Source organism: Phyllostomus hastatus, unplaced genomic scaffold, assembly GCF_019186645.2.
Source record: "Phyllostomus hastatus isolate PE091 unplaced genomic scaffold, TTU_PhHast_1.1 phas_scaffold_39, whole genome shotgun sequence".
In the NCBI taxonomy this organism is placed as follows: domain Eukaryota; kingdom Metazoa; phylum Chordata; class Mammalia; order Chiroptera; family Phyllostomidae; genus Phyllostomus; species Phyllostomus hastatus.
Window position 1 is genome coordinate 21793873 of NW_025334028.1, and position 10928 is coordinate 21804800.

Consider the following 10928-nt stretch of genomic DNA (forward strand, 5'->3'; position numbering starts at 1 on the left):
GTCCAACTTCTTTGGGATTCTGTGAGCTTCCTGGGACTCTACTTCCTTTGCCAGATTGGGGAAGTTCTCCTTCATTATTTGCTCAAATAAGTTTTCAATTTCTCACTCTTTCTCATCTCCTTCTGGCACCCCTATGATGCAGATGTTGGAATGCTTAAAGATGTCCTGGAGGTTCCTAAGTCTCTCCTCGTTCTTTTTGAATTCTTGTTTCTTCATCCTGTTCTGGTTGAATGTTTCTTTCTTCCTTCTGGTCCACACCATTGATTTGAGTCCCAGTTTCCTTCCTGTCACTATTGGTTCCCTGTACATTTTCCTTTATTTCACTTAACATACCTTCATTTTTTTCATTTAATTTGTGACCAAATTCAACTAATTTTGTGAGCATCCTGATTACCAGTGTTTTGAACTGTGCATCTGGTAGGTTGGCAACCTCTTTGTTGCTTAGTCGTATTTTTTCTGCAGTTTTAATCTGTTCTTTCATTTGGGCCATTTTTTTTTGTCTTGGCACACCTGTTATGTAGTAAGTGGTGGAACCTTAGGTGTTCACCAGGTCAGGGAAACACTTGTCACTGCATTGTGATGCTGTGTGTGGAGAAGGGGTTTGAGAGGAAATAATGCCACTTGCTCTGCTCTCTGCCAGTTTTTAGTCACTTCCCCCATTATGTACAACCAAATTGGGCCCTTCTGGTGCTGATTCCCAGGTGGGTGGATTTGTGTACATTCTAGGACCCTGCAGCTGTCTTCAATGAACTCTCCTGTGAGGCTGGGAGTTTCTCCTGCCTCCTCAACTCCTGCAGGTGTTTTCAATCAGAGATTTGAGGCTTTATTTCCCAGTGCTGTAACCCTGGGTTGGGAAGTCTGTCTCACTCCTCAGTTGTTCCTCCCAGTTTATCTGCACAAGAATGTGGGACCATCCAGTCTGCTATCCGCTGCCACTCTGGGTCCACCAGCCACTGCCTTGCCCATCAGCCACAACCTTGCTGTGAGTCCTCTCTGCCCAGCTGCCTGTCTCTGCCCCTCCTACCAGTCTGGATGAATGTTTCTTCTTTACCTCCTTGGTTGTCGGACTTCCACACAGTTTGATTTTCTGTCAGTTCTTGTTGCTTTTTGTTTGTAATTTGTCTTTGTCCTTGTTTTGGGCGTGTGAGGAGGCACAGTATGGCATAGTCTACCTATGCCTCCATCTTGGCCGAAAGTCTAAAATTTTTATATATAAATAAATACAATATTATTGATTCAGAAAAGTCATCACTATTTTCCAGAAATTTGGAAGCTAATTGGATTAATACAAGCTCTAAGGTACAAAATATATTTGAATTTCAAAATGCATCATTTTCAAATACTCACAGAAATACAGTCTGGTTTAGTAAGCCAAGGCTTAAAACAGTTCCTTAGGCAAATTGAGGTAGCAAAACATTAAAAACAACTTATAATGTGTATATTGGTTATTTTTCAGTTAATGAATGTTTGAAACAGAATATTGTTCTAAGTATTTTAAATATCTTCCTGTGCTTCTCTTTATTTTACTTACGAGGGAAAAGATATTTTTAAAGTGGTGAGTTCCCATTCAACCTTGCTTTAGAACATCACAGATAATGCATTAGAGATGTCTGGATTAACGACATTCTTCTGCCCTGAAATGTACTGACAGGCTATGACATGCAAAGTCTGAGAACCTATAACTATTTCTATATATAATATGGGTCAGGTCCTTATTAGTGTTGAATGGAGTTTTGGTTTCTGAATTTCTAGGGAAGTTGGAAAAGGTCTAAAGAGAAACAATAGAAAAACCTTTAAAAGACAGTGGAGAAGACCTTTGAGGAAATGTTAAAAACATTGAACTGGCTTCACCTTCAAAATTGCAGGCCAGGGACTGATTTAATAACTTCCTTTAAGAAGAGGATGGTTTATTCGGAGGAGGATGCTGGCTGTCTGTTTTCTCCATCTCTATAGAGATGAAAACCAGACAAAATTAGATTAGAATGCAAGACGAAATTCTCTTTGACCTGAGGCAGAGCTCAGCTGCGAAGGTGATTGAGCTCTGTCATCACTAACACTGGAGAGCTTTGAAGATTTGTTCCAACCACAGTTAGCTCTGGGTAGATGAGGAAACTCACTGGAGAAAGACATAAGGAGATCTGACAGAATCTGTGCTCCTGTGTACAGGCAGCCCTAGCTAACGATTGTGAGACTTATGATTTTTCTACATTAGGATGGTGCAAAAGAGATATGCATTTAGTAGAAACAGTACTTTGAATTTTTAGTTTTGATCATGTCCTGGGCTAGTGACATGCAGTATGATTCCCTCTCTCATGCTGGGCAGTGGCAGTGAGCTGAAGCTCCCAGTCAGCCATGTGATCACAAGGGTAAACAACCCATACACTACTGTGTACTGTGTTGCTAGTGTCTTTGGATATTGTGTTATGTATTTTCACATCCCATCATGTCTATAAAATACCATCTGTGTCTCCTGCTTCCGATGAGAAAGGCAATTAATTACTCTTTAGATAAAACAAGATAATTGCTGAATTTTGACTAGTGTAAGTGTTCTGAGAACTTTTTAAAAAATGCTCACCCGAGGATATGTTTATTGATTTTAGAAAGAGAGAGGGGTAGGGAGGGAGGAGGGAAGGGAAGAGAAACATTGACCAGTTGCCCCCCTGCCTCGAATGCACCCTGACCAGGGATGGAACCTGCTACCTAGGTATGTGCCAGGGATTGAACCCACAACCTTTTGGTGTACAGGTGACCCTTCAACCAACTGAACCACCAGGCCAGGTAGATTAGGCTGAGCTATGATGTTCCCTAAGTTAGAAGTATTAAATGCATTTTCAATGTATGATATTCTCAATTTATGATAGGTTTATTGTGATGTAACCCCATATAAGTGAGGGGCATCTATATTTGAATTATCAAAAGCCAGTTTAAAAGTTTTATTTAGTGCATAGGGGACACCAGATTTCCCACACTGGAACAAGGTCACAAGAATATATCATCTTTTATTCTGAAGCTAGAAAGATTCAACATATGCTGAAGTAATGCAGCTCTAGGAGATGGCTTGCATACTTTACTAACAAAATTAGTATTTCCCAAATTTTATAAAGGGACTAGTGGGAACCATGTTGAAACATATCTAAGAGAAACTGTGGTTTAATAATATTTATTATACATCTATTGAACACTTGCTAAGTTTCAAGCAATTGTGCCAGGCACTGGACATTCCAAGGCAAATTCAACATGATCACTGCCCCTGGGAGTTAATGATCTGGTGAGAAGAGAGGCGTGTTAGAGGCTAACTCTACGATAGGGAGAAGCACGGAGCACTGTGGGAGCACCTGGCTGGGATCCCTAGTCCAGAAGAACTGTTCTGGGAAGGCTTCCTGAGAAAGTGCCCTGAGGATGAGTTTTGGAAATATATTTAGGTATAAAGTTGGCACAGGATGGATTTTTTTTTTTTGCAAAGAAGGTGCATGTTAATAGAAGAATAATACCAAGAACAAATATATGTTCAATGCTATGTGCTAGGCACTGTATAAGGTGGTTAATCAGCTGGCTTAGATTTAATCCTCTTGACCTCCCTCATCAGACATTTGAGCATCTGCTGTGTTCCAGGAAGTGTACAAACAATGGTGAGTCAACTAGGTTCTGGTCTCCTAGAGCGTAGTTCAGTAGGGCATGCTGCACAATAATTCAACAATCATGGAAGTGTGATGGAAAAGAAAAGTTGTTAATTACAACATTTGCAATTTCCTTCACTCTTTCAGCCATCAAATAAAATTCTGCTTTTTTCTACTAAGCTTCTGCAATCTCACTCCCCTCTGCCCCACTCCAAAAAGAACTTTCTGTCAGCTGGGTGTCTGAACTGATGTGATGCCAAATCCAATTAGTAGGGAAAGAGAAACTAGATGTTAGAAGTAAAATGACCAATTTGTGCACAAAAAGAAAGAACAGAGGAAGATGGAAATAATTAATTTAAAAAACAAATGAAAATGTTTAAACTATTGTGCTTAACAACTTGCATTGGACACATTATATTTCAGGAACAGTACAGTGTACTTTTCTAGCTTTATCTCTTGTAGTTCTCCCCAAAACAATGGGAGAGGCACTAACTTTATCTTCACTTTACAGATGTGAAAACTGAGGCATAAAGAAGTTAGGTAACTTGCACAAGATTATAGAGTTAAGAAGAGGAGTAGCCAGGATTCAAAACCAGGTGGTATGACCTCAGAGCCCATACAGGCTTCAAGAGAGAAGGCCCTTGGGGAAGTGCGACTGCGAGAGAAAGGAAGGGGAGAATGGATATTAGGAAGTACAATTGTGAGTTACCTACTGGACCCCCGTGATATTCTATGACTGATTTGAGTGACAAATTGAATTTCTTTTAATTACTTACATTGAGTTGATAGGGGGTTTTTTGTTCATTTGGCTCTTTTTCTTTTTTCGAGTGACTGTGTGCTGGGACTAGACCACATGGGGCCCCAGTTTTCATTCGGAACAATGCTGTATGTTATGAAGGAAAACTACAGGGCTCCCCAGTCTGGCCTACAGGGTCAAGAAAGCTCTCCTGAGGAAGTCACACTTGAGCCTGATATGAAGGCTGAGTGATGGTTACCTGAGTAAGCTGTTTGGGAGGTTGGGTCGGGTAGGGGCAGGTATACCCCAGACTGACAGAATGGTATGTATATAAAGGCAGTGAGGAGAGGCTGGAGAAGGACTCTAAGAAACTAAAAGACGATGTAGAGCTGGAGCACTGATAGTGACAGGAAGACTAGTGACAGACAGGGCTGGTGAGGCAGGCAGAGATGTCAGGTCATGGTACCATTCCCGGAGGCAGGGAACCCTGAAAGAGGGCCAGGTTTGGAAGGTTCATTCCAATTCCTGTCATCATCCTTCCATCTTTGGAGCTAATTATGCCCCATTCCTCTAGGTATAACTAGGATACCTCTCATATGAGGGTCTTATGACCTGCTTCAGGGAAAAGTCAGAAAGTCCTTCCTACCCCTGCCATTCATCAAATCCCTCATCCTGAAATATTCAATATGCCAAGGTGCTATATTTTGGGGTATTGTGTCCTTATCAGTAGGAACATGGTATCTAGAGCCAGGCTGGTTTGGTGTGAATCCCAGCTCTATCTCTCATAAGATGTATGACCTTGGGCAAGTGACTGGCTCCTCAGTGCCTCAGTTTTTCTCATCTGCAAAGCAAAGAGGGGTTAATAATATTAATCATAACTAGGGTTGCATGAAGATCAAATAAATTAACATATAAATATTTGTTCTTATTGTTACCAGATGACTTTTGATATGGACATTTAAGTATGATTAAGATTCCATGGTGGGGAGGTACATAACTGGAAGAAGCAGTATTCAAAAAGGATGGATATGGGAAAGCAGAAGGTGTTCAGAAAAGTACTGCTTTTCAGTTTGTCTGAGGCAGAGGTTGAGAGGTTGCATGTTAGAAACAAGAGACATAGAAGATAGAACGTTTGGTGAGCATCATATAAGATGCCCAGCTGAGCAATGTCTACTTAATTCTAAGGAGCATGCAGAACTCTGGAAGAGTTTTGAGCAGGTATGCAATAAGACTGGGGCTTTATTTTGAGGGGAGTAATCAGGCAGTCAAATAGTGAAAATTATGGGAAAGACTCATTTCACACTCACTGAAAAACCTTGCTAGAAATTTTTTTCTTTGGTAGATTCTCATACAGGCAAGCAAATATATCGAGCAGCTGAAAAATAAGCTGGTCTATCTGGCAGTCACATTTCTCAGGGTAAATTAATATAATTTATGGTTTGTAAATCAGTCCATCCAAATATCTATCATATTACTTGCTTATTACTTAAAAATGCATTTCCTTCTAGATGGATTTAAGAATACTTACAAACATACACAAATACAACAGTTAAATGAATTGGAAGTAAAAATCAAAAGCCATGTAGGGGAAATGGAAAGGTAATTATCTAGGATAAGGATCTAGAATAAGATGGTAAATTCAACTGATCATTATATTAGCTCTTGCTTCCTACAAGCCAAAGCATAAAGAAAATCTAAATTGTGCCATTCTTAATACTTAGTAAAAGAAAATTTATTTGCTTTTTAGGTAAGACTAGCTTTTTCTTCCTGGAGTCTAATGGAAAATAAGCATATACTTTCTAGTGAAGTCCAGTTTTTTAACAATGAAAAGTCAATCTTCATATAGTCATTTCTAATGACTAGATGACAGGAGTGGTCCCTCAGAGCCTGGTAAGTACCCTGAATTGGCAGAGAAGATTTTTCTGAACTTATAAAAATCAAAGACTCAAAAAGAAGTACCATAGGTGTTTATCATATACATATAGACACCCAGGGGAGAGTAACAATGGGAAGGTTTGGTCTGTCATGGAGGATGAAGTCCCAAAATGTCCTTGTCACAGAAACAGTCTGGCTAATTTTCTGTGACAAATGTACGTAATTTCAACTTAATTTTGAAATATAAGCTATTTTAATATATATAAAAATATGGAATATTATCATGAATATCCACATTTCCATGACCTATATTTAGCAAATATTTCTATATTTTCATATTTGAATCCTTCTTTTAAAGAAATAAAATTTGAGAGAGAGGGTTGAAGTCCCCTTTGCACCTTACCTGATCCAACTGGCACCTTTCTTTACTAGAGTCAACTAGTATCATGAAGTTGATGTGTGTGCTTCCCATCTGTTCTTTCTAGTTTTACTAGAGAGGTATATATACATAAATAGTATGTGATATTCATTGGTAGCAAACCATAGGAATCATTCTGTAACATTTTTATCCATTATTGTGTATTTGCCACTTAATCATCAACATCTAAATGTAGATGTAGTCCATTCAATATTCTATTGTTGAAATTAAACACACACGTACATATGAACACATGTAATTTCCATGTATATTATATATCTGGAAATTACATATGATGATGTATGTAATATGTATGTGCATATCTGTGCAGAAGGTATCCAGCTATGTACTATGAAAAATAGACATATATTTATTGAAGAAGATACAAGAAACATTGTACATAGGACAATGATGCCTCAGATCCCATCAAAGTAGACACCTTGGGACCTCACACAGTTCTCCCAATCACCATCATCTGTCCCATCCTATTTTCCTGAATCTCACTGACAGTCTGAAATCTCTTCCCTTTCAAAGGTGATTTTAGTTTTGGGAAAAATCAGGAGTTTCAGGGCATCAAATCTGGGCTGTAAGGGGGTTGAGTCACCTGAGTAATTTGATGTTTCACCAAAAAAACTCTACATGAGACATGATACATGAGAGGGTATATTGTCGTGATGAAGCTGCCAATCACCAGTTGCCCATAGCCACGGCCTTCTGAATCATCCAAATAGTTTCTGCAGAGGGAATGTTCAAGCTTAACACAAAATTTGATGAAGATTTATTGCTCTACTCACTTAGTCATTTTGAATGTGACAAACAAACAGTACACATGCTCATTCAACAGTGTCTACCACCCCCACTGAAGTTGTCATTGAAGTTGTACAGTGAAGTTGTCATTGTTCAGGCATGCACATTCCAGTCCACTTTTTTTGGCTGCCCGGTTACATAGATGTCATGCAAACCATTCTATTAACCATTCAAGGCATTATATTAACAATGCCTGGAGTTTTTCCAGACAGACCTTCATGTATATGTAACCCATACTCAATAATGCTTCCAATTTGCATTATTATAAATAATACTGCAATGAACATCCTTATACGTGTCTCCTTGAACACCTGTGCAAGTTTCTCTTGGGAATATACTTCAAAATGGAATTTCTGGATTGTGAGGTATGAATATCTTAAATTTCATTAGTGTCAAGTTGCTCTCTGAACTGACTGAACTGGTTTGCCACTGAGAGAGGATAGCTAGATTGAGGTACTGGGCCACTCTGCCCTCCCCCTCTGCACAGAAAAAGGCTTTGTAAGAGGAAGAAAGCTTGCAAGGGAACACCACAGAGACAAATAAGGACCAGTTTTATCCAGCTGGGCCAGGCACCCTGACCAAAAGGTGACCCACGCCAGTTATAGTGCCATTATGATATCATCAGATTGCAGAGAGACCAGTTCTCATCATGCGCTGATGCCGCGACAGTTCTGGAAAGGAGCACTTAAGGACAAAAACTCTTCCTGTTGGAGAGGCAGTCCTCTCACCTCAGTTTCACCCAAAATCTATCCTCTTATGAGTCCTTCCCCACTAACTCTAAATATAAGCCCTACCCCTGAGACCCTTCTACAGGTCTCACTTCCTCAGGCTACCCGCACTCTCTGTCTCAGTGGGTACTGTATCTTTAATAAAACCTGAGTGCTTTACTGAATCATTATGTCTCCTCTCAAATTCATTCTTATGTAGAGACAAGAACCCGGACACTGCCATGGAGCCATGGCCTCTCTCAGCATCCTGTGAGCCTCCGATATCACCATCATTAGCAAAATATCAAAGCTCCTGATACTTGGAATTGCCATACTTCTTTTAAAAAATTAAAATGATACGTATAATGGTGGCTCATTGCTTTGGTTTCCAGGATTATTGGTAAATAATTTTATTTTTTAAATGGTTATTGGTCATTTAGGTATGTTCCTCCATGAATTGCCTTTACTCATTTTGAAAACTGGTCATTTGTTTTGTTTTTATTTTTTCTACTAATTTTTATGAGTGCCACATGATTTTCTTACATTTTATATTTGAATTTTATGAATTTTAAGTATGTTCTCCTATGTGACTTGTTTTTAAAAAATATTGGTAGTATCTTTGGTCTATGGACGTTTTAAATGATATATCCTGAAATCTAATGTAAGACAGAGCTCACCAAAATGATTTCCCACTTTTTGTTAGATAAACACAATCCTATTTTTGTTAATTTTATAACTCTTGAGAATAGAATACAGTTTGGGGTGTCCCACTAGGATAGGTTGGGCAAAGGCAAAACCTGCTTTCAGAAATATCGTGCCCACTGCAGTCTGTGGGAGGGGCCTACTGGGCTAAAGGACGGGGTGACCTCGAGTTCCTTCTTCTCAGCATGAAAAGGAATTGCCGAAAAACACATCCTCAGGCACTGAAGACCTGAAACTGTCTTCAAATTAAATTAGGCTCTAAAGAACATACAAAACAAATTGTTTGTTTGGAAGCTTGTGGCCCAGATTAGAAGGATATAGATTTCACTGTTCCAGGGGGTTTGCGCTGTACAGCCACGGTGTGTCCAGTTCCCTTGTGACAGAGCCCTGATTCTGTTTCATTTCCTCGGACTAACATCCCTGAACCCACTCCCTGAAAACACTCCACTTCCCATCTCTTTCCAGCAATAACAGATATCTTGATAGACAAACAAATGACCCAAACAATAAAATGCATAAAACTCTCAAAAACAGGTTTAGCAAGAAACATATAGATGCACTCTCTCCAGGAACATAAAAGATATTAATTACTGGAGAGAAATGCTGCAGTGCTGAATAAGGACAGTCACTATTGAAAAGATGCCAATTGTCCCCAAAGTAATACATGTATATGCTTCATATATTTACCAATAAAAATTTATCTGAAAACCAAACTGGTAAACATAGCCAGAACACTTCTAAAAACAGGAGTGATGAATTGTAACTACCTTACCAGATATTTAAATGTGCAAAATTGATGCCAATACACAAAGTCCAAAAGTGTGTAAAGGAAATTATTAAATGATGGATGTAACTTTGAAATCAGTTTGAGAAGGATAGACAATTCAATATATGATGTTGATAGGCATTTAACCAGTACAAAGTTAGATCACTACTTCACACAATTTGCCAGAATAAATTCCAGAAAATTAAGGGGTTAATTGTAAAAAAAAAAAATGGTGCCATAAACTTATCAAAAGATTATAGAGTTGGATGGGTATTCACCTGTCCTTGGAAGTACAGAGGGCCTTTCTAAGAAAAGCTAGGAAACATAATAGGAAAAAAAAATCAATAGAAATGATTACCAAGTTTCTTCATGGTCAGGTCATAATGATGGTGACAATGATAAAGCTGAAAGAAAAAGTACAATCTTATCTTTATCATTAATATGCAAATAAGTCTTATATCTAAAATGACATGTACTGAAGGCTGAGAGCTGGAATGTGGGGGAAGAAGGGGAAAACATTCAGGAAAATGTGGGGGTGGTTATAGGTCATTTTTATTCTTATTGTTTCTGTATTCCCTAGGTTTTACTTTTTCTATAACAAACACAGAGTACTTTATCAGGAAAAAAAGCCCATACTTTAAAAACTAATGCTAAATTTTAAAGTAAGCTGAAGGCTAAAATAACTCTAAGAAAAAAAAAAACTCTTAAAAATCAATTTTTAAAAGTCATTCACCCCAGTTGAAAAAGAGGCAAAGGACACAAGGATAAGAAAATGTAGGAGTTAAGAATGAGCCACCCCAAGGTGTGCTTCTGTGATATGCGGATTATTTTGAGCTAAAGGCAATTTTAGCTTTGGACTCAAGAGAACCTTCTTTCTGCCCCTCCTACCTAGAAGAATTTGAATTAGAGGCCTTCCCCATAATTAAAGATTATCAGCTATAACCTTTTTGACCCACAAGTGCAGCAGGGCAAACTTATTTTTTAAATATCTGCTCTTCTTATCATCCTGCGGTGACCCTTTGAAGCCCCCAAGGCCCCTCACAGCTTCCCCAGCTCAGGATGTCTCATGCACCCATGTTCCCTTTGTACCCCTGGATCTCTGCTCATGTGGGCCCCTGACGCTCTCAGGTATGCAGCGTTCCATGCAGACATACATATTAATCTTGGTTATTTTCTCTTGCTAATCTGTCTCCTGTCTATTTGATCATTAGACCAGCCAGAGGAACCTTGAGGGGAAAGTTTGTTCCTCCCTCACCCAAGCACTCATAAAAGAAGTAAATGTGACCTAAAGGCATAATGA